The sequence below is a fragment of the Miscanthus floridulus genome, chromosome 17 (assembly GCF_019320115.1).
Source record: "Miscanthus floridulus cultivar M001 chromosome 17, ASM1932011v1, whole genome shotgun sequence".
Taxonomy (NCBI): Eukaryota; Viridiplantae; Streptophyta; class Magnoliopsida; order Poales; family Poaceae; genus Miscanthus; species Miscanthus floridulus.
This window is the reverse complement of record NC_089596.1, coordinates 22,183,209-22,205,916: the sequence shown is the minus strand read 5'-3', so window position 1 is coordinate 22,205,916 and position 22,708 is coordinate 22,183,209. Positions and strand designations below refer to the sequence as shown.

At 47.1% G+C, this 22,708-nt stretch overlaps 1 pseudogene; it reads left to right on the top strand.

Annotated features, from left to right (window-relative positions):
• Positions 1 to 6,256: 6,256 nt before the first annotated feature.
• Positions 6,257 to 16,853, top strand: LOC136515399 (putative disease resistance RPP13-like protein 3; annotated as a pseudogene).
• Positions 16,854 to 22,708: the final 5,855 nt, after the last annotated feature.

The window sequence follows — 22,708 nt, the reverse complement described above, 5'->3', positions numbered from 1 at the left end:
ACTTCCCAGACCGTCCGAGAAGATCTGCCAAACCTGGCAGGTAAGTCAAGAACGGGCGAATGGCCTCACCACCTGCTCTGATGATGTCCTCGAAAGGACACACAAGGTGTGGACGAAGACTGATCCCGGTGAGGTCCAAGGCAATGTAGAAGTCTATGGGGGGTATAACCCTAGTTACCCACGACAATGGATATGGACCGCACCACCAGGGGTGGTCTAGCCCATAAGATCAAGGCCTAAGGTGCCCAGTTCTGGTCAGCGTGCACCGCAAGGCAATCAGAAGACATCTTGGCGATGAAGGAAGATCTTTTCGGATATGATAGATATCGTATTCCTTGTAAATACTTACCATATAACCGAATAGATCTAGACCTAGACCGACTTGTAACCCTACCCCCCATACTATATAAGGCGGGTAGGGACCCCTCGAATTCATCTCATATTCAATACAATCTAACAAAGACACAGGACGTAGGGTATTGCGTCGATCAGACGGCCCGAACCTGTCTAAATCGCTATCTCTGCGCCTTGTGTCACCATCTGGTTCCTATTACACGCACCTCCACCGATCATCTACTACCGTGGGTATACCCCTCGGTAGACTGCCGACCAGATTTCGTCGACAGTGGCGCACCAGGTAGAGGGTGTGCGTGCGGATTCCATGGCCAACCAGATGGTCACTTTCCTGAGCTCCATGGCCTTTCCCGAGCCAGGCCAGATCTTCACGGTCGGATCCATGACTTGGATCATCGGCCCCGACGACAACGGGGAGATTATGGAAGCGGTGCGGGATCACCCTGCACCGATCGCGCTAACACTTGCAACGACATCTCCGATCCCGACGCCCCGCTGTTGGGTTAGGAGATCCATCAGCAATGATGATCTGATCGCATCCATCGATCGGGTCACAGACCGCTTAGCGGAATATCAGCTCCTCGTGGATTCGGTCTTAGATCGATCTAGAGCGAGCGACGAACCTCCTGCACTCCAAGGTCACCATGCCACTAATGCCGAGTGCCCCGCTTGTGCACGCCGTTCGAGGTGGCAAGATGAAGATTTGGTGATCACAACAACTCCGAAAGGGCGTACCGTTCAACGCCAACCACTCCCCGCCCCAACAGAGAGCATGACGAGGCCCTATCCTTTTGGGCTAGTGGGTGCATATTCGATCTGTCAGGACGCCGTGCACCATCGTTTCGCCGACCACGCCGAGCGCAGCCACGTCAACGACCTCTATCAGATCGACTTCCTTGAAGCTGACCAGCCTGCGTCAATGATAAACATGGTGCAAATCCGAACAGATCTTCCAGATAAACATGGTGCTCCATACAATCCTGGAGGAAAGCCCCGAGCCATACTCCAAGGGCTCTACCAGCACCTGCCCACCTTTCCCTCTAGCCTTTGGGAGAGAGCTCTTCATGGTTAGCCACGATAGCATTGCTATCGATGGAGAGACCAGTCTCCAGCTCCGTGAACGTGAAACCAGGAACGCCGATCGCCAACGGCGTCGCAATGAAGAAGACACCGTCCAAGCTGCCGGACGTGATCCGCTGCGTCTCGCTCGTAATCTCCAACAGGAGTTCCTCATGGTGGACAGCCAGCAAGTGGAGCAGACGTCAGATCTGACTGAGCTTGGTGGGATGGCGACATTGGAAGTCGTCGGATCCGGGTACCAAACTCCCTTGACGATCGGCATGATTGATCTTCGCGCGAGATCCCCCTACCTGGCGTGCCTCTGTCGGTGTTTTTGACCGGCAGATACTTGGATCCTCAGGAACCCCACTTGGTGCAAAGAGCAATCATAATGGACACAGAGTTTATACTGGTTCGAGCCCTCGTAGGCGAGTAAAAGCCTTATGTCCAGTTGCTGCTTCTTGTATTATGAACTCGGCGAGTAGCGATTACAATGTATCTAAAAGCCTAAGGTTGGATCAGATGGGGTACAACATGAGCGTATCTACCTATTTATATCCGGGATCAACTTGCCCTACAAGCTAAGAATCGCGCCTCCTTTGGAATCTTGCCGCAATCTTGGGGATATCCTTCCTGGAATAAGACGTCGTATCTCGTCCGGTCTTCTCTGATCCGGTGTCGGTTGTTCGGCTATTCTTGTAGTCGGGATACCCGGCTGTATAGCATCGACATCTAAATTCATGTTCTTTGTGTTTTTAGTTAGTAGGCTTATCTGAATGTTCTTTGTGTTCTGGATCTTTGGTTTATTCTCTTCTGATATGGTATGTACGCTAGAGATGGCAGGTTTAATTTTATGCCTAAACTCATGTCCATGCCCGCTCAGGTCACAAGTACTCAACGGGTCACCCATGCCCAAAACATATGGCACACCAATTCACCACCCATCAGCAAATCAGCAAATAGATAAATGCTTTTTCTGAACATTGCCTTTTCTTCTTCTTCCGGTAAATTCCCAACGAGAATACCGAATTGTAGGGACTGCATCAATAATCAATTACCAATCAATCAATTATATTATTACTATGATCAATAATGTGCCCGTGCAGGTGTAGGGATAAAAATAGTACGGATATGGGCCCCGTTCGCTTCACTGAAAAAACAAACCGAAACACTGTTCCGGCTGATTTGTTGTGAGAGAAAAATACTGTTCTGACTAAAAAAAACAAGCTGAAAAATACGGATTATAAGACAAGCGAAGAGGGCCATTTATCCCACCGAATAAATGTGAACACTTAGGGGGTGTTTGGTTCTTTAGTCGCTCCTAAAATTCATGTCATATCGAATGTTTAGATACTAATAAGGAGCATTAAATATAGATTAATTACAAAACCAATTACATAGATGGAGACTAATTTGCGAGACGAATTTTTTAAGCATAATCAATCCGTCATTAGCATATGTTTACTGTAGCACCACGTTGTCAAATTATAGACTAATTAGGCTTAAAAGATTCGTCTCGTAAATTAATCGCAAGTTATGCAATTAGTTTCGTAATTAGTCTATATTTAATACTCCATGTGTCCAAACATTCGATGTTGCCAGAATTTTAGGAGGTACTACAAAAACCAAACATGCCCTTAATTAGATAGTTATTCGGATATCCGGGGCATTTATCCGACCAAATGTGAACACTTAATTGGATGGTTATTCGGATATCGAATACAAATGTATCGAATACAAATGTAATATCGTCGGTATTCGCCGGAAATAGGATAATCAAGGTAAAAATAGGATATATCAAGGTAAAAATAGGATATATCGAACTGAGGCCCCGTTTGGATGCCGAAAAATTTGATAAAATGATACTGTAACGCTTTTCGTTGTTATTTGACAATTAGTGTCCAATCATAGTCTAATTAGGCTTAAAAGATTCGTCTCGTGAATTTCGTCTAAAATGTGTAATTAGTTTTATTTTTTATTTATATTTAATGCTTCGTGCATGCGTTCAAAGATTCGATGTGACGAAGAATCTTAAAAAATTTAGTATTTTAGGAGGAAACTAAACTGGACCTGAGCCTGCAGTCCAGCCACCTTCCAGTAGTATATAGTAGATGTACATTTTTCATCCTCAAACCACACATCACGTGAACAAGGCCATGTGCCTTTGTGCGCTCCCCCACCCCTCCTATTTTATAGCGTACCTGGACATCAGAGCTTTGCATAGTGTAGACTACGGCAACAACTTGCTGCTAGTTTTTTTTCCCTTCATGCGGTCCAATAACGTTTAGCTCGGCCCAAGTCCGTTGACGAGCGCGAGTCTGGCACTGGAAGTCCACGTTGATGAGAGAACACGTGTGCCTAGATGGTTCGCATTTCTTTCCTCTTCCGTGTTTTAAAAATTTTGTATTCCAAGATAAATAATGAAAATTAATACAAAAATATTTTATAACGCTTAATCTTATCTCTTATTTGTTGCTTTACTCGTTAGGCTTAATCTAGATGGATTATGGACTCATAGAGTGGTGTAATGGTTTGCGCACCTATGATATATATTGCTTTTACTCATCCGAATAGATATTTGTATCCGATATTCTCCTAATTCGATTCATACCGTATTCGATAGTCATTATTAATATCCGTAACCTACTCATTATTCGTATCCGTAACTGAGACAATCCGTATTCGTATATGTATCCGGTAGCTATCCATGTCCGAATCCGAATCCAAACATATATAAATATGAAATATGAAAACAAATATGATATCAGCGATATCCTTTCGTATCCGATCTGTTTTCATCCCTATGCAGGTGGATGGGCAAGCGTATGTAGGTTATATAACATCTGTTTTTATAGACCTTTTTATAAGCACTGCATCTCACATTTAACTATAATATGGACTCTTTTATAAGCACTATATCTCACAGTTAACTGGATCACTCTCATATCTTGTCTGGGTGATTTTTTATAAGCACTACATCTCACATTTAACTATAATATGGATTCTTTTATAAGCACTATATCTCACGGTTAACTGGATCACTCTTACATCTTGTCTGTGTGAACTGATAGGCGTAACGTTTATAGAGGCCCAGCCACGGCCCACTCTACAAGCTGCAAGCCAACTCCCACGCTGCAAGCGTCCTTCTCAATTTTATTAGTCCCACCTCGCTTAGACATATGCAAGCGAGGGAGCCAATGGTCTATATAAAAAGATCTTTTACAATGGTTGGAAAAGTACATTTTTTATTTTTTAGCTAATAACTAACTGAGAAACATTATTTATTAAATAATAATTTATCTTATTGAGGGTATTTACTTAACAGAGGTTATGCCCTCCACGTAACCCTCTTCCCTGGCCCCTTTGCGACATCGTTAAGCCCCGAAGCTCGCCCAATGGTTGTGAAAGACCAGTCTTCATCATCTTTGTTTTGATCCCCTGAGACGGCTGCTGTAAACAGGAAAGCTGCCAACGTGCTCGTTTCCGTGGGCGCCAAGGCCGCCGTCCTCGCGCTTGCCGTTGCGTGGCGGCCCGTGCTATGGGCGGCCGTGCTGGCCGACGTCGGCACATGCCTCCTTGACGTGCTGCACAGCATGCTACTGCTGTGGGAGCCGGACACGGGCAAGCGGAGCGGTGGGGCGCACGAGGCGTGCCGCGCGACGGCGAGGTCGCTGGCGATGAGGTCCTAGCTCGCCGGAGCATCGGACGGTGCCACGGCTGAGAGCGCTTAGTAGGGACCAGGCGGTGGGACTAAAGTAGGCTGCCATAGTGCCATTACTGTTAGAAGCCAAGCGAGCCGTTTGAGCAGGAGCACGCAACAGTGGTGAGCAACATACCGGCACCGTCCGCTGACACTGAGCATCCTCGGGCGACGGTGAAAGGCGACGCAACCAGATGTTGCAGCGCCACCGGTGGAGCATGTGCTGTTCCCACCAGGGTGACTACCGTGGACTGCGCGCCATAAGGATGCTATGGCAGCAAAGGCAAAGGAGACAGCCGTGTGAGCGCAAGGACGAGCTGCTGCAGCAATGGAGGTGGAGCAGTCCGTGATTCTCCTAAGATGCTAAAATTACCAACTTACCCATAACCTAAAAAAATAATAAAATAAAAAATAAATCTAGCGCCGCATATTTTGGTACTTGCCCCACCTAATTTTGTAACTATCCCTACTTATTTAGTATCTATAGATACTTTCACATTGGTACCTCCTATTTTTGCACTGTTCGATCTCGTCCGATGGATGACTCATGTTTTTTTTCCAACCATTGTAAAATTTCTCTTTTTTTCAAAGCAAGCTTTGTTACCAGATTTCCATATGGCCCAGCAAACTGCAGCCACTCCCCAAGCATGGTACTTCTTGCCAAAAGACAACTAGTTATCACACCATCGCCAACATTGTTCCAATTCCGGGAGATAGTGTTTGCCCCAAAGCATTTGGCCACCACAGCGTTTTCGGCCATCATTCATCAAGCATGCGAGCTGGTTTGCATCTAAATTACTACCGACACATCACAGAGGAAGCAGAGTTGTTTTTCTTTTTCTCTCTTGTGTGTAACTTCCTAGCTCTGCGTGACACACACACGTTAATCAAACAATTGAAAAATGAAAAGCTCACCTTTTCTCTTGTCGTCAACTGGAAAAGTTGTCTGCCTGCTCTCTCTCTCTCTCTCTCTCTGGTTATTTTAAATTGTCTTGGCCCGCGGCTTTTCAGCTCGCTCCAATCTCAAGAACATAGAACAGAGTTCTATACATTTTTCTTTTCATTTGGAGCCACCATTGCAAGGGGCGTGAACCGAAGATCCAGCTGCTGCGCGGCTTTCATGTCAGGGAGGCGTCCTACGACATGGAGGACATCATCGACGCATTTCTGGTGCACGTCGATGCCCCTGAGCCTGCTACTGAGACACACAAGCTCCGCCGCCTCAGGAAAAAGGTGAGCAGCCTGTTCAAGAAGAGCAAGGCTCGCCGCAACATCTCTAGCCAGATCCAACAAATCTACAAGAAGCTTGCGGAGTTGGCAGCAAGGCGTGACCGGTACAAAACATACAAAACACCCGACAGCGTTGTCACCAAGCCAGCAACGACCATCGACCCTCGCATCTTGAATCTGTACAAGAGTGCAACAGAGCTTGTTGGCATTGAGGGACCAAAGGATGAGCTCATAGATATGCTGTCCCTAGGGGATGACGGCGGTGATGCGTCTGGTCCTAAGAAGATGAAGATAGTCTCTGTTGTTGGATTTGGAGGACTGGGCAAGACTACTCTTGCAAAAGCTGTCTATGACCAGCTTAAACCGCGGTTCAAGTGGGGGCTTTTATTCCAGTGGGTCGAAACCCTGACATCAAGAAAGTCCTTAGAGACATTCTTGTTGGCCTTGATAAGAAGAAGTTCATGAATTCGAATATGACCATGTTGGATGAAAAGCAACTCATGGACGAACTCAAGGAATTCATCAAGGAAAAGAGGTACGAGTTTAATCACTCAACACAATGCCGGTCGCTGCATACATGCATATATAGAGACTTAATTATATTTCAGTAAGTACGTAGCCGTACAATTCTTTCCTTATTTCTTATTTATTTTATATATTACATTAAGGCTGGAAGGAGCTAGCATGTTCCACTTCAAGTCTATAAATTACTACAGTAATCTTGGGTCCATACACATTTGATTTAAAAAGAGTCATAAAGAAGTAAATTTGTATTCTCAGCAGTAAGCATAACTAGTTGTATGAAATACAAATCTACAACCACCTGTTCTTTTTTTATGGTCGATAATGCCACTGCTCTGTTCTTTATATGCTTTCTCATTTTAATTACCAACTCATGAAGGCAATTACGCTGTCATGTAAATGTGTAGGTGTTTCATTGTCATTGATGATATATGGGACAAGGAGTCATGGAAATTAATCAGATGTGCTCTGCAAGAAATTAATTGCCGAAGTAGACTTGTGATCACTACTCGTATTTATGAAGTTGCCACATATGCTGGTCAAGCTTATAAAATACAGCCTCTTTCTCATGATAACTCGAAAAAGTTACTGTATGCAAGAATAGTTGATGGTGAAGGGAAGTACTTCGATAGTCCTTTTGCTGACGAATGTGAAAAGATTTTGAAGAAATGTGGCGGCGTGCCACTTGCTATCATTACAATAGCCAGTTTGTTGGCCAGTAAACCAGGAGAGGACTGGTCTGAGGTCTACAACTCAATTGGTTTTGGACATAAAGGCAATGATGACGTAGTTAATACCAGAAAGATATTGTCCTTTAGCTACTATGATTTGCCTTCATATCTAAAGCCTTGCTTGTTGTATCTAAGCATATTTCCGGAAGATCGTATCATAGAGAAAAATAGATTGATATGGATGTGGATCGCTGAAGGTTTCATCTCTGAGGAACAAGCAGCAGCAGCAGGGGTAGGATTATTTGAGCTTGGGGAGAGGTACTTTAATGAATTGATAAATAGAAACATGATCCAGGCACAGGCACAGGAGACACAATATGAAGGGTACGTTGATGCATGCTCAGTTCATGATATGGTTCTTGATTTGATACATCAATTATCGAGTGAAGAAAATTTTGTCACTGTATTGAATGGTGGTGAGCGACAGAAACTTCAGGGGAGCATTTCTCGCAGGTTAGCCCTACAGTGTGTTGAAGAGCACAACGTTGGCCAGCTGGCTAACATTGCTGTGGAGAAAGTGAGATCCATTTTTGCCAGTGAGTGTGATTTTTGTGCATTATGCCCACGCCTCCCATCTTTACGTGTAGTAGAAATGGTAGGATGTTCTGTTTTCAACAAAGACTGCATCAAAGATGTGTCGGAGAATCATCTTGGGAGTTTACTTCACTTGAGGTACCTCAGACTATATTGTAATATCGCTGAGCTGCCTAGGGAGGTAAAATATCTGAGGTTTCTGCAAACACTGGATTTACGGGACTTCGGGATAGAGGAGCTGCCGGAGGAGGTGGGACTTCTGACGCAACTTGTTTGATCGGTAAGCTCACGTCACTGCAAGAGCTACGTATATTGTGTGGAGGTGAAGATGCTATAATAATGCAGTTTGTGGAGGAGCTGGGCCTGCTGAAGGAACTGAGGGTGCTCAAGACTTGGATTTCTGTTAGGAGTGAGAGCATCGAGAGTGCTTTGCTGGAGTCCCTGGGCCATCTGCACAATATCCAGGAACTTCAAATTGTAGACTATTCTATAAGTAAGGACTGGGTGAGCAGCGATGCAGGATGGGTGTCCTGTCGGCATCTCCGTTTCCTGAGTTTGGACTACTTCGAGTTCTCTGCACTGCCGGCGTGGATTAACTCGTCACTTGCTCCAAACCTCTCCTATCTGGATGTGCAAGTGGTAGTTGTGAAAGACCAGGACATGGAGACCCTTGCCAAGTTGCCAGAGCTCAGTTGCCTCGTACTGCATTCCGGTGACACCAAGTCAGTAGTTAGCATAAAGAATCGTACAGATAAAGGTGTTGTCTACTTTCGCAAGTTGAGATTCTTAAAGATACTCGGTCCATCTATCTGGTTTGATCTGCGCGGCAGCGAGTTCAACAGCAGCAGGGTACCATCTAATAATACTATCATGCCAAGTCTTGAATCCCTTCAGTTTCGTGTCCATGTGCGGTCCCTAAAAGAGGAGAACCTGCATCTTGGTTTTGACAAGCTGCTTGGCTTCCAGAACCTCGGAAGAAGTTCGCTCCAGATAGTCAAAGCCGAAGTGAACTGTGGAGGTGCCAGTTTTTGGGATGTGAAGGAAGCGGAGGCTGCGTTGGAGCACGCGGCCGCAGTCCATCCAAAACATCCCACCCTTCTAACCAACAGGGTAGGGGAAGAACATATGATCTCACGCTACCAAGAGGTATGATGAACTGATCATGCATGCACATTTGAACTTGCTTTCAAATGCTACTATTACTTCCTATCTATCCTGTCTTTCTATCTTTATAATGGTCACAATAAAATGTTTATCTCATACATACAGTACCTACGGGGTTCAAGTGGTACAGGACTAAATCTAGCTAGCTCCTCTCCTTTGAATTATTATTAGTCCTAGCTCAATCGGGTTCTCCTAAATAAATAGTTACTCCTTATTAAGTAAGTAAGGGTGGGTGGGCCGTGATAGTTAACGTAAAAATATCCCGATTGCCTTGTTCTCGCTTGCATGCATGTAGGGCCTGTTTGCTTTTGGCTCAGATTCTGAACACCAGCGGCTGGATCTGCTGCCTAGCTCAGATTCCAATCCAAACACGCAGGATTGGAGTGGCCATGCATGCATGTCACTAAGTTGGCCGTGTTGTCTCACAAATGCCATAGTCTGCCAACCGGTTGGCCGTGTTTGTGTGGCTCAAGGCAGATTCATTCAAAACATTATCAATTGTGGTGTCTAACTACTGAAGGAACGTAATTAGAAATGCAATGAAAAGCACTCAATTTTTTGAATACGCAAAAGATTTACGTATCATTGTAATTAATAAAAAGAGTTTAACCATACAAACGACATGCTTCTGATGAGCGCGCTAGGTGGTCTTATAGCTATGATTGAACCTTCCTAGCCGACTGTTACAAACCTCGATATTACATAAATGGTAAACAACCGAACTAAGAGCACCGCAGCGACCTACGGAGCTGGACATCTCCGCTGCTGGTTGCGCGACCCAACTCCGCCATCCGAGAAGAACGTTCTTCTACCAGCCTTGTCGTTGGTCGCTGGGAACAGCTCGTCCAGAGCCTTCACTTGACTCGGCGTCAAGTTCCCTGCGAATATGCCGTCGTATGTTCCCTTGGACGCAGATGAACTGTAGCTGCCGACGGCACGATGGCCATCCTCTACATGAGGAGATACTCGCCCCACTTGGAGGTCGGTATGTGCACCAGCGGCTGAGCGGCAATCCGTCTGCTCCTGATTGGCTGGGGCCGTTTGGTTGCCGCCTTGTGCCTTGGTGGAGTGGCGATTAAGGGCGACCTTCGCTTGAGCTACACCTCCTCGGTAAACCATGCAAGACGTCGAGTGGCCTCGCGCGACGTGGGCGTCGCATCACTGGGGTCGGGCGAGGCTTGGCTATCCGGCTGGCCATCCTTCGTCGACGTAGAAGGGTCGGGTGTGGCTTGGCCATACGAATGGTCGTCCAGCGTCGACGTAGAAGTACCCGCCATGTGCTTGGACGGCTCGAACACAGGTGGCCAGACCTCACTGTCGTCCCCTAGCACCACAACACCCACGACAACGGGCTTCTCCATCTATGGAGGCATGCCCTGCACAGGCGATAACAGAGGCAGGTCCGTCGTGCACTGGGGACCCATCGTCGGAGAACTGGTGTCCACCACCGAAGCTTGAACCTCCTGAGAGACGGTTGCCGCAGCATGCAGGCACCCAGGCGCTGGTGTGATCGCTGGTCGGTTCTCGATGAGCGAGGCGGCAAGCTCGTCCAGCATCGGGTCGACCGAGATGAGCCAAATGGGGGGCCCTGCACCCTCGCACAGCGCCTCCGCCAGCGGATCTGGCTCGAGGAAGCCATGTGCGGCAGTCGAAGCAGTGGCATAGTCGGCATGCGCGCCCATGCTGATGTCCGTCACCGGGACACCCCTGCGCCGACGTCATTTTCGGCATCGACGGTTGCCATCGGCACACCCCATGATCCCCTACACGGTCCCATCCAAGGTCGGTGGACCGCCGAGGGGTGCGTGCTGGGAGACAGGTGTGTTGTCGACATGAGCTGAGCGGCGAGGCAGGCCACCACCCTTCGGCACCGACTTGGATCGCTTGCAGTCCCTCGTGAGGTGGCGGAATCCATGGCAGCACAGGCTACGGTGTGGCAATCGGCAGGTCACTACTCGGTGCGAGTAGGAGAGGTAGTTGAAACATCTGTCGCGTAGCTATGCTGGGATCTTCCGTGCCTATCCACGCAGACCTGGGCCTCGGCGAGGATCAGCCGAGGCAGCCGCAGGTCCCGCTTCCTGTCGGGGTAGGATCTCCCGCCACCCGTCGGCGTTGGGGGCAAAGACCCGTCTGCGGGCACCGAGGCATTGGCGGGTAGGGACCCGACCATCCACTGGCTGAGCAGGCAAGCCGTGACTAGCTGGGGGCGCGGCCAACTACGCTTCCTCCGCCATCGCACAGGTCCCTGTCAAGCGTCCGCTCCACCGCGCCGCAGAACCACGACTGAACGAGTCTGGGCGCGCGGGGGGGGGGGGGGGGGGGACGCTGCAGCTGGCTTCGCAGGGCGATGAGTGACCTCTAGGTAGGTTGTGGGGCAGTCATCGTCGGACTCATCGCCATCGTCGTCAGCCCATCGATGGCACTTCGTGTGCCCTCCCGAAGACGGGTAGAACGGAGCCGCGGTCGGTGAGAGCGTGGAGCCCGGCGCCGGCGGTGGCGGGGACACAGAGGGGAATCTGCGGAGGTGCTCCAGAGCCGGATCCCATGGGTCAGGCTCAATGGAGCTGCAACTGGAGGTGGTGGCCGTGGCGCAGATACCCGGCGCCGTCGGCGGCGTGGACAGGGAGGGAGTCCACAGAGGCGCCCCAGCGCCGAAGGTGGCTGCGGTGGCCGGACGCGGCGTCGTTGGCGTTGGAGGCGACATCCCAGCCCGGCCACGGTGGCCATGGTGGTGGGGCCCGGCATCAACCGCGGTTGGGGCGGGCAGGGCACTCCAGCGCCGGCTCCCGCGTTGGTGGGGTCCGCCGGTCCAGGGAGGCTCCCATCGGAGGCGCCCGCCATCATAGGGGAGGCGGCCCGTGGTGGCGATGATGGGGCGCAGGCGCGGCGAGGTTGGGGTTGGCCGTGCAGTGGGACGCTGGCTGAGGGCCCCGACGTGGGCAGTGTCGGCGGTCGTGCCGTGTGCTCACGCGCGCCCGCACACTAGAGAGGAGAGGAGGGGTGCATGGATGCAGGGAGGTAGGGGGACGCTGTCCCCTGCGGCGGCGGCACGGGCCCAGCGGGCGGAGGTGGTGGCCGCACAGCCTAGGCGTCAGCGCCCGCGACCAGCAGCAAATCCTGCTGGTGTCGGCCGGGTTGGCCGGAAAGGGAGGGGGAGGGGACCACTGGCGGCGGCGGCGGCGGGTTGGGGGCGGCGCGGGCTTGCGTCGCTGGCTGGACTTGTGGGGCTCGAGGAGGGAGTAGGGGAGGGGGGAGAGGCGGGGGAGGGGGCCGCCGGCGCCAGGATGGCGGTCGGCGGCAGCGGCGGCGGGGGATGGGTGGCGGCCTCCAGGGGTCACCAACCCTAGGGGAGCCCACTCATCCTCGGAAAGGGAATATTGTCTTTGTTTTTTTTTGAAAGAAAGCTTGTATCTTTGTTTTGATTGGATTGTGTATGTTGTGTTTCTATGATGATGATAGGGAATTCATGAGTGGCCAGTCGAGTGTGCACGTGCTTTTTTTTTTCTTTTTCCTCGTAGTTGAATATATTTGTATTTATTTGCTAATCGTATCGAACAAATGGTAGGCATGTATGGAAATGAGCAATGCCCCTGAGTTAGTAACCAAGGCCTGGAAGTTGGCGGATGACATCGTTGGCTTAGGACATATTCAAATACTGCGTATGCCAGATCCGACCGCATCTTCAAGCAAAGTATGTTCAGCAACGTTTGCATGTACATCTTCCATTTAAATTAATGAAAGGAATATCACACATCAGTATCTGGTCGTGTGCTTATGATTTTCATGACATAGCACACACCGAACAATTTGGTAGAATTTAAGACTGTTATGTTCATATTCAGAACAGTATATAATTTTGATAAGCATTGTGTTTTATTTGTTTTCTTCGTAGGTTATGCGCTTGTTGTACACAGATAATGGGGTGGCACTTTTGGCTCTCAGCTCCAATGCTGTTCATAAGCTGTGGAAATGGGAGCACAGGGACAAGAATCCACGTGGCAAGGTTAGATAGGACCACTAGCTTAAGATTTCAACACTGTAGTTCTGTTTGGTTGTTTTCTAAAAACCATCCATCATTACTTTTCGTTAGTCGTCCAAATCTGTTCCACCTGTACTATGGGAACCGGAAAATGGCATTCCAATGACAAACGACACCATTGATGGCAGTGACCCTAAAGAAGCAACAGCCTGCACTGCACTATCCAAAAATGACAGCTTTCTAATTTCTGCTTCTGGTGGCAAAGTCTCATTTTTCAGCATGATGACATTCGAGGTATGTCTTCTTCAGTTGTCTATAACAATATGTAGTTAATTCCATGATTGATCTCTTACAAATCATGCATGATAACTTCCGTAAAATAATTTTTATTTCGTAGTTGCACCATGGCCTTTCTTTGGCTTCACTGATCTTGTGCAATCTCTCATATATAGGTCCTGACTACTTTCATGGCACCTCCACCTGCTGCAACTTTCCTTGCATTCTACCCGCCAGACAATAGCTTCATAGCTATTGGAAGGGAGGACTCTTCAATTCAAATCTACAATGAACGTATAGACAAAGTGAGTATTAAACGTGAATCTATCATCCCCTGTTTCCATGAATCTCAGAGTATTGGCAAAACTCATTATATATGGTTCTCACTGGAAATGCAGTAATGTACCCATTTTAAAATAATGTGCTCTCGTTTCAGACTATATACCCCCTCATGTTTTACTTATGTATTAGGATCATGAGATTGTAAATGTTGTTTTACATATGATCTTTTTGACATAACAAATTATGTACTTTTTGCGGGCTTTGAGCAGATACCACAAGGTACACATATTACATAGCAACTTTGTCGTAGCTCCTGTCAACAATATGAAGAGTTGTAAGTACCTCGTGGTGTATGACCCAAAAAACCTTCATAAACCATACATATGTTGTTAGCTCGACATTTAAAAATTTGAGAATTTTTAACGATAATGGATTCTTCCTATGTGGAACATTATCCTTAGTGTACTAATTACCGTTTAGTTTATATTTAACATCGACGTGCCAAAATATCAACTTATCTTAATCGAATTGCACAGGTTACAACTGTGCTCACGGGTCATCACAAAAAGATAACTGGACTAGCATTTTCGCAATCAATGGAGGTGCTTGTATCTTCAGGTGCTGATGCTCAGGTGTGAATTCTAATATATATCAAAATTAGGACTAGCGAATTTGTTTTTGCTTATAAATTTAAGGGATGCTGAATTAAATACAGTCAAATGTTATGTGTCGTTGTTTTGTGAACCGACCAGTAAATTTAGTGCCGCGCAGCTCTAGGAATCGATGAAAGCACTCAAGACATGGGGAGATTATACTGTTTCAGGCCGAAGCCCTATGATCTCAGAGGGGTTCGAGTTCGTGTTTCTTGGTTCAAGTGCTCAGTTGGCTTACAATGGGGCTGCTCGTAAGCGTGGGTTCAGAAGTGAGAGGTCTCGAGAGAAAATATCGATCCCTCCAGAGCCATAGAGAGTGTTTCCTTTTTACGTCCGCTAGAATGAAGGCCTGGTTCCCTTATGCTTCTGGGGGCCGAGTGACAATTGAAAGGAAAGGGTTCCCACGATCCAAGTGGTCGAGAGCTCGAGGGGAGGGCGGCGGTAGGTGAGCCCGGTCCGTGGGCCCTCTGCATCTTGTCCCAGCTTCTGTTGCATGATCGGTTGTCGTCACGGGTTCCTGTTCTCCACGTTGAGGTATGGTGCGCCATAGCGGAACAGTGCGGGTCGTGGCTGGTATGGTGCACCATAGCAGCATAGTGCGGGTTGTGGTTGTCCTCTTGTAGTCCTATGGTATGTGGGCGCATAGTGCGAGTCGTGGCCTTCATCCTTGCGCCTACTGCACCCGGGGGGCGTCGTGCGCTAGTTTGAGTCTATGGCTGTCGTCCTCTGCTGATCGGCCGCCCACCTGATCATGAAGGGGGCGGCGAGGCTTCTTCCCACACACGGGTGGTTGGGGGTCAACTTGTTTGGCCAGTTCTGAGGAGTCAAGTCTCTGGACATGAGACCCGTGCTCTGTGGCGAGTGTGGCCGTACACCTACCCGTCGAGTCATATAGTGTTTGAGCGGTACTGTGCCATATCCTGACATTGCCTGGCCACGAAGTGGCCTTTTGAATTGGTGGGGGGAGCAGTCCGAGGGGTGATGCCTCACCCCAAGACCCTGCGGTCCGAAGGGTGGTCGATGCATCCTAAGGCCCCACGGTCCGTTGGGTGGTCGTCGTCCTTTTGGTCTGAGGGGGTGTGCGGTGCGTGCACATCACGTTGTGGCAGGCGCATTGAATGCGCTAACCTCCCCTGGTCTTATCCGTTGACGGTCAGCCTAGGCCCGGGGTGGTCGAGGTCGTGCCTCCTATCCTGATCCGACTGTGTGGTCGTGGGGAGCGAGTGGTCGAGGTGCTACGCGGATGATGGGCCGTGGCCTACTGGGCCACCCGAAGTGCACTTTCCTCCGGCGTAAGCCGCGTTGTGGGGTAACCGGGGTATGCTCCCCCGACATTATGTTAGTCGCATTTCATACCATCCATTAGTCCATTTTCTAAAATATATAAAGATATATAAATACACTCCACTTTCTAAAAGGTATAATATCTAAAAATAAAGTATTGTTTCTTTCTGAATCATTCTTTTCTTGTTTCTTGCAATGAAACGAAATTTGCAGCTATGTGTTTGGAGCTTATATGGTTGGGAGAAGAAGAAATCAAGATACATCAAACATCCATCTAATGGTTTCGGTGCTTTAGTTGGTGATACAATGGTGCAGTTTCACTATGATGAACCGCATCTTTTAGTAGTTCATGAGAGTCAGTTGGCGATCTATGATTGGCAATTGGAATGCTTGATCTCGGTAAGTCATTCGCAACATTTTCATAACAATATATTTGTATCTCTTAGTAATCATATGTTGTCTTGTCTATTGAGTTGGAGTACTAACATATTACATGATCTACATCATGCTTGTCGAATGCTCCTAATCATATGCATGCATTGTAATAAGCACATTACACATTGATATTTGACCTTCCATAACTTGGTAATGCAGTGGTACCCAAGAGATGCACTCCCTGCTCCAATTTCAAGTGCGGTATACTCACTTGGTTGTTTGTAGGTCTATGCTGGATTTCGTGATGGTGCAATTGGAATATTCAAGGCAGAATCTCTTATGCTACAGTGCTGGATAGCACCCTCTGCCTACGTACCATCTTCAATATCCAGGTATGTGGAGTTTCAAGCAGTTTCTGTTTTTTCTATTGAGTGGTACTTTCAATTCTGGTAACAAACCTCTTGTTTTCGTTGCCTCTCTGGTTTCCAGCGTTGGTGAAACTGTCTATCCCACGGTCATCGCAACACATCCTTGGAAGCCTAACCAGATTGCAGTGGGCATGAGCGATGGTGCAGTTTATGTGCTAGAGCCGTTGGATACAGACGACGGACAAGTGGGGAGCGACACCTCCTCAGAACAATGTCCACCTAGTAATGTCAGCAGCAGCGGTGGTGACAGCCAACCGAGTGTCTGATCAGCCGATAAGTTGACATGGCAATGCTTGCTTGGCCTACAATGGTAGATTGAGTTCAATATTTTGCTTGGCCTCTAGACACATATTCAGTCAAATGGAACTGATTTTTTATGCACCCATCCAGTTATGTGTACACTTTCCATCGTCAGATCTCCGTGAGATCTATATATCTGAGACTAGTGTTTTCAAGTCATTGAGGACTTCCTTATTTGTCATACATATGCACGTTGCTAGTGGGTGAGACATTTCCCTCCCCATCTCTCTTCTTCTTTATTCAAAAAACATAATTGGATAGTGAGCAATGTATTTTCTTATCTTATTCTATTATATACAAAGACCTTGGGGACAATGCTGAGTATCAGCCTCCCCAATTCTCCTGTCAAGTTGGCTTAGGTTGAATTGCAATTGCAATACTCTCGTTTGGTAAATCATGTGAGATTTCGACATGCGTTGTAAAAACTCGTTTCAAGTGGAGAAAATTGTCCTTGGATAATATAGTATATAGAACATATATATGTAAGTTAGTTTGCATATCGTGACTTACTAAAATAATTATGAGAAAAGCATTCAGGTAAATAAAAAATACAGAGGGAAATGAGAATGGCAAAATATTTTTTGTTATTTAGTCCTCTAAACCCACTATCATCATTCCTGAGTAGTTATCAATTTTCATAATTTGTAATGATGATCTTGTTTATCTTTAAATAATTAGTTGGTACATCTTCAAGCTAACATCAAATTCATTAGATTCAACCTAAACCTATTGATGCTTAGGACCTCCATGACCACTGCTAACCAAAAGACCCTAATCCTATTGAAGCTTAGGACCACGAAAAAACACATGTGTTTCGACCTGATTTATACCTCATGTTGGAGACAAATGAGTGCCCTTCTAAACATTTGGAGTTTGTCCAAAAAAAAACATAAGAAAAGGTCAGTCTCAGAGAATGCTGACCGTCACTGTTACAAATGGGGAAGTTACTTATATACGACAGTTGGTGTTCCTTGTTTTCGCTCAAAAGAAATGGGGAAAAGGCCATTTCAAGGGCTTCACCATTCACACATCCTTTCCTTCCTCAATGCAAATAATATCAGTAATGAATATACAACAATGTATCAGTTTCCACAAAGACCCCACGGCGAAAAATCAGTCCCACTAATATCTGCAAACAACAGTTCCAATTCCTCATACAAAATGGGGAAAAGAAAGAAAGGCAAAGTGGGCAAGCCATACATCCGCCAAAAAAAGCACACCCAAGCAGCCCCACTGCAAAAAGGACTATTACCAAACTAGTTATCAACCCTGACAAGACAAACCCAAAGTGTGCAGGTGATATCAACCAGGACCACGACCTCAACATCAAGACCGCCCTAAGCCACTCCCATGTGTCTTCTATCACTACCTTGCTTGGGACTAGCATTTACTGGAGCGCACAGGTAAAAAACAACTGAGACCACAACTGAGCTCCAAGCAATCAGATTACCAGGTAAAAGGCCAGAGCCAATGAGTCATTGCTGATCATACTATCTGGAAGGTTTCTTGCGGCTAAGGATCTCATGCTCTTTGAGGCGGTGCTGGAACCGTGCCAAGCGTGCTTGGAGGCTGACCAAACCTACAGCCTTGTGTGATAGCAAAAAGCTCAGTTGGGTCACATAGTTGTCAATCAGGCTACCTGGTTGATCCACTTCTGCCAAAAGGTTCATCTCCTGAGAAAAATAAAGCATGTGTTTAAGCAGCATGGCAAAATGAACAGCGCTATGAAATAGCTTGTAATTACTTTCATATACATTGTGCTTGTGTAGTTGCTCTTATAATTAGTTAGCTTGTGTAGCTCACTAGTTACCTTCTTGCTTGTGTAGCATAGAAGTAGCTCCCTTGCGTGGCTAATTTGGTTTGTGTAATCTTGTTAGTCACATTGCTTAGTTTGTGTAGCTAAGTAATTTGCGCTCTCTAATTTGGCATTGTTTGCCTTGTTATTTAGCATTGCTAGTGAGCTTAGGAGCTTTGTGCTTTTGCTTACTAGAATTGTGTAGGAGCTCCCCGGTGTACAAAATACTAGTGGCATAGGTTTGTGTGACCTTACTCCTAGAATTGGATAGGTGAGCTCTAGCTAGCCCGGCACCTTAGGTGCTTAATTAGAATCTTTGCAAGGTGCTAGAGAACATAGATAGAGGGATGTAGTCTTGGCTATACTGATTGTTTTAATTCCGTATTTGTTTCGGTTAGCCGGCGTGATTAAATTTAGAAAGGACTATTCACCCCCCTCTAGTCCGCCATCTCGACCTTATATTTACACAGATGAATGATTTGGCTAAATCATCTGTGGATCACTATTGCAATCTAGAGACAGAGAAACCCTAACAAGGATGAAAGAAATGACCAACTGGAGAGATGGTTGGTTGGGGGCAGCCTCTACCTTATTTATAGAGCTATTACACATTCCCAACAATGCCCTTAGATATTTTGAGCCGAACCACTTGACTCCGGGGGCGTTATGGTCCAACTTGAGATAGAAGCATCCGACGGCCACGCGCCCTTCATGAATTAGCTTCGCCTCGACGCAAGCCTCGTGATGACGCCACATGCCGCCTTCAATTTCCGCCAGAACCGCACCCGGGTTTTGTGGCCCAAACCCGATAACCTACCACCTGGTGATTTTGAGGCTCAACCCACCAAACCACTCGTGAGTAGCGTACTCCATACGCAGCCCCCGTACCTCAACACGTGTCACCGCTTCCTCGACCACCCGGCCGCCAAGTCTTCCAGAGCCTCCGCTCGACTCGCCCGGCCGCCGTCTTGACTTGGTCAACACGGTCCCTCCCATGTACACTTGCACTTGTCGATGTCCCCAAGTGTCAGCCACCGCGGCTGGTCACCTGGCCTCCTGGTCTATCAGTCCAAGCCTCACGTCTGTCCTCCCCCCCCTCCCGATCCATCGGCACGGCACGTCCCTACTTGACCTTCACCTCACCATCGACCACCGCCTCTGAGTTTCACACATGTGCACCACAAGCCAAGAGACATATTGCACACCCCAACCCACACCATGGTTAGTCCAGCAAACTCAACCCAAGACGCCAGCTCGTTGACAATCACTCATCACAACATCGAACCACAAGGGCACATGTCAACCTTGTGTTCGCACAAACGGAATGAATGCAGAACTCTGTCAAAATAATTGGAAAATTTGTAAAAGTTTTTTTTATATTTTCACACTAATTTGTTTCCAGACAAACTAAATCATGGAAAATTTTATAAAAAAACTATTAAATCATTTATCTTATTTTGTGAAAACTATTCACAACCCAAAATAGGAATTTTGAGGTGTGGCAGCGGTGGAATTGTCTATCCCAAGTTTGTCGCCACTGCGAATCCCTGGAAGCCAAATCAGATTGCAGTGGGCATGAGCGATGGCGCAGTTCATGTGGTGAAGCCACTGTTTGGACACAGACATATAAGACTGGCGCCTCCTCCTTAGAGCAACGTTCACCCGGTGATATCAGCGGGAGCAGTAGTGATAGCCAACAGAGTGTCTGATCAACCGACGAGGCACAACATACCGTTTTTTGATCGAAACTGTGGACCAAAGCTCCCCAGGAATAAATTCAAAAAACACAGGGGCGAGTTACAAACGTGTTAGCTAGGAGCTAACAAGAGCAGGACCTTACCTTACAAAGGGAAAGCTACCTACTACAAAGAGTTGAGCCAAAGTTCTATTACATGTTAAAGTTTGGGGGTAGCGACATAAGTGGAGCCTAACTTCACTTATAAAACAAGCTTTCCAAGCAGCTGTGGATGGCACATGATTGTTGAAGATGTAGTAGTTCCTCTCCTTCCAAATACACCAAGCAGCAATAAGGTCCATGAATAAGGGCAGTTGAAGCTGTTCTATCTCGTGGACAAAGCATCTGATAAATGCTACCTTGGACATTCCATTGTATGCCAAGCATGAACCACCATGTAACACGTACTAGATGTACATTCAAAGAACAAGTGCATTTCCTTTTTCCTCAGTGTCATCATCAAGGCACAACCTACAGTTGCCTAACATCAGTTAACTATTAAGCTTGGCTTCTATTTATATATTCAGCCAAATGGGATTGTTTTTTTATGCACCCATCCAGTTGCGTATATACCAGCGATCTCCTCGAGATTTGTATATTTGAAACTAGTGTTTTCAAGTCAGTGAGGGCTTACTTATTTGTAATCTGCACGTTGCTAGTGGGTCAGACATTTCCCTCGCTCTCCAGCATCTCTCCTCTTCTTTATTCAAAAAACATAATTGGATGGTGGACAATGTATTCTCTCCTATTATTACAAAGACGTTGGGGGACAATTTTGGGCATATTATATACATGAGAACAGAAAAATAAATGATATGACATATATAGCAAAAATTGAAAACAAATGAATAACCAAAAAATAAATAGAAAAATTAATAAAAGACAAAACAAATATAAAGGGAAGAGGTAGGAAACAAGGAAAAAAAGTAAGGCCATGTAATAGAGGAAATAAAAATAGAATATCACATGGATACTCATGAGATTATTCTGAATTATAAGACGCTACAACTTTTTTAGATAGATAGCTTTTACCGTGCATTTAGTTATACACTATGTTTACATAAATTGTAAAAACAATGTACCTATAAAAGCCAAAATGCTTAACAATTTGGAATGGAGGGAGTACATTAAGAATTTGACTACATTAGGGCTCCATTGGATGACAGGTAGTGATCGAAACTCGCGTGGAACACAATCACGTGGGGGAATTTTTCTGTGCAAATGACATCCCTGGCACTACGGTGCTGTATTCTCTCTTGTCATTTGGCTGTCAAGCAGATGGGGAGGTGCAGGCAGGAGTAGATCAGGCGGCGGGCGGCCGCCAAGCAGATGGGGACGAAGCCGCAACGACAAAGAAACAGAAGCGAGCGACGTGGAGAAATTGTCACGGGACAGGAGGCGTTTTTTTTTATTTCCCCCTAGATGGACGGTGATGGGGAGGAATCGACCAGGGTTATTCCGCCACATGATTGCTTCCAAACGGGCACCTGTGCTCGGAGGGGGAGCAGATACACGGGGCTCTCTCCACCCGTGGATGAGGCCGGGATACCGGCGGTATCCAAAGGAGCCTTTAGGGGGAATGAACCTTTTTGTCCTAATTAAACTCCACCACTGTATTTTAGATCAGGAGAATCATATTCCCGTTAGGTCGAGGGAGCTTTGGGATGGGCCGACGATGCTGCTTGCGTGGTTGCCGCCTCTCCGGTGCCTCACGTGTTCCATTGTGTTCCGCTGGTAGTATGTTAGCAGGGGAGATAGGAGTGGAGAATTGGGGATCCGAAGGGAAGAGTAGAACAGAGAGGATTCGGGCGAGGACAGGATTACGATAGTTGGAGGAGTTTGTTATGATATTCTTCTTACTCTCTTCTCTCCTCACACTTAGCTAATATATATCCCTCTTAAACGGGCCTTGCCCGGATACGTGCACGCAGACACAGCTCACAGCCACTCCGCACCACTCACACGCGTGTTGGGCTTCCCAACTCGACCCGACCTGCGTGGCCCGTTGGCCGGCTCCTCTTGTGGGCTTGGGCTTGTAACATGGTAGTGGCATGGTTCCGAGTGGTGGTGCCCATGGTTGTTGCACCACTACCGTCCTGATGGACCGTACTTTTTTCCGCTTCTCGATGACACATGAAATAAATTTTATGCACGCGTGATGTAGATGAGCTGCCATGTAGCACATCATCACTGCCATTGATGCAACCTGATGGACGCTCGGCTGGGTCCTTCGCAGCGCAGCTGGTCAATGGTGGCGCCTAGTGTTTTCGGCCATCACAACTGCATCTGGTTTGGACGGAGGTACTG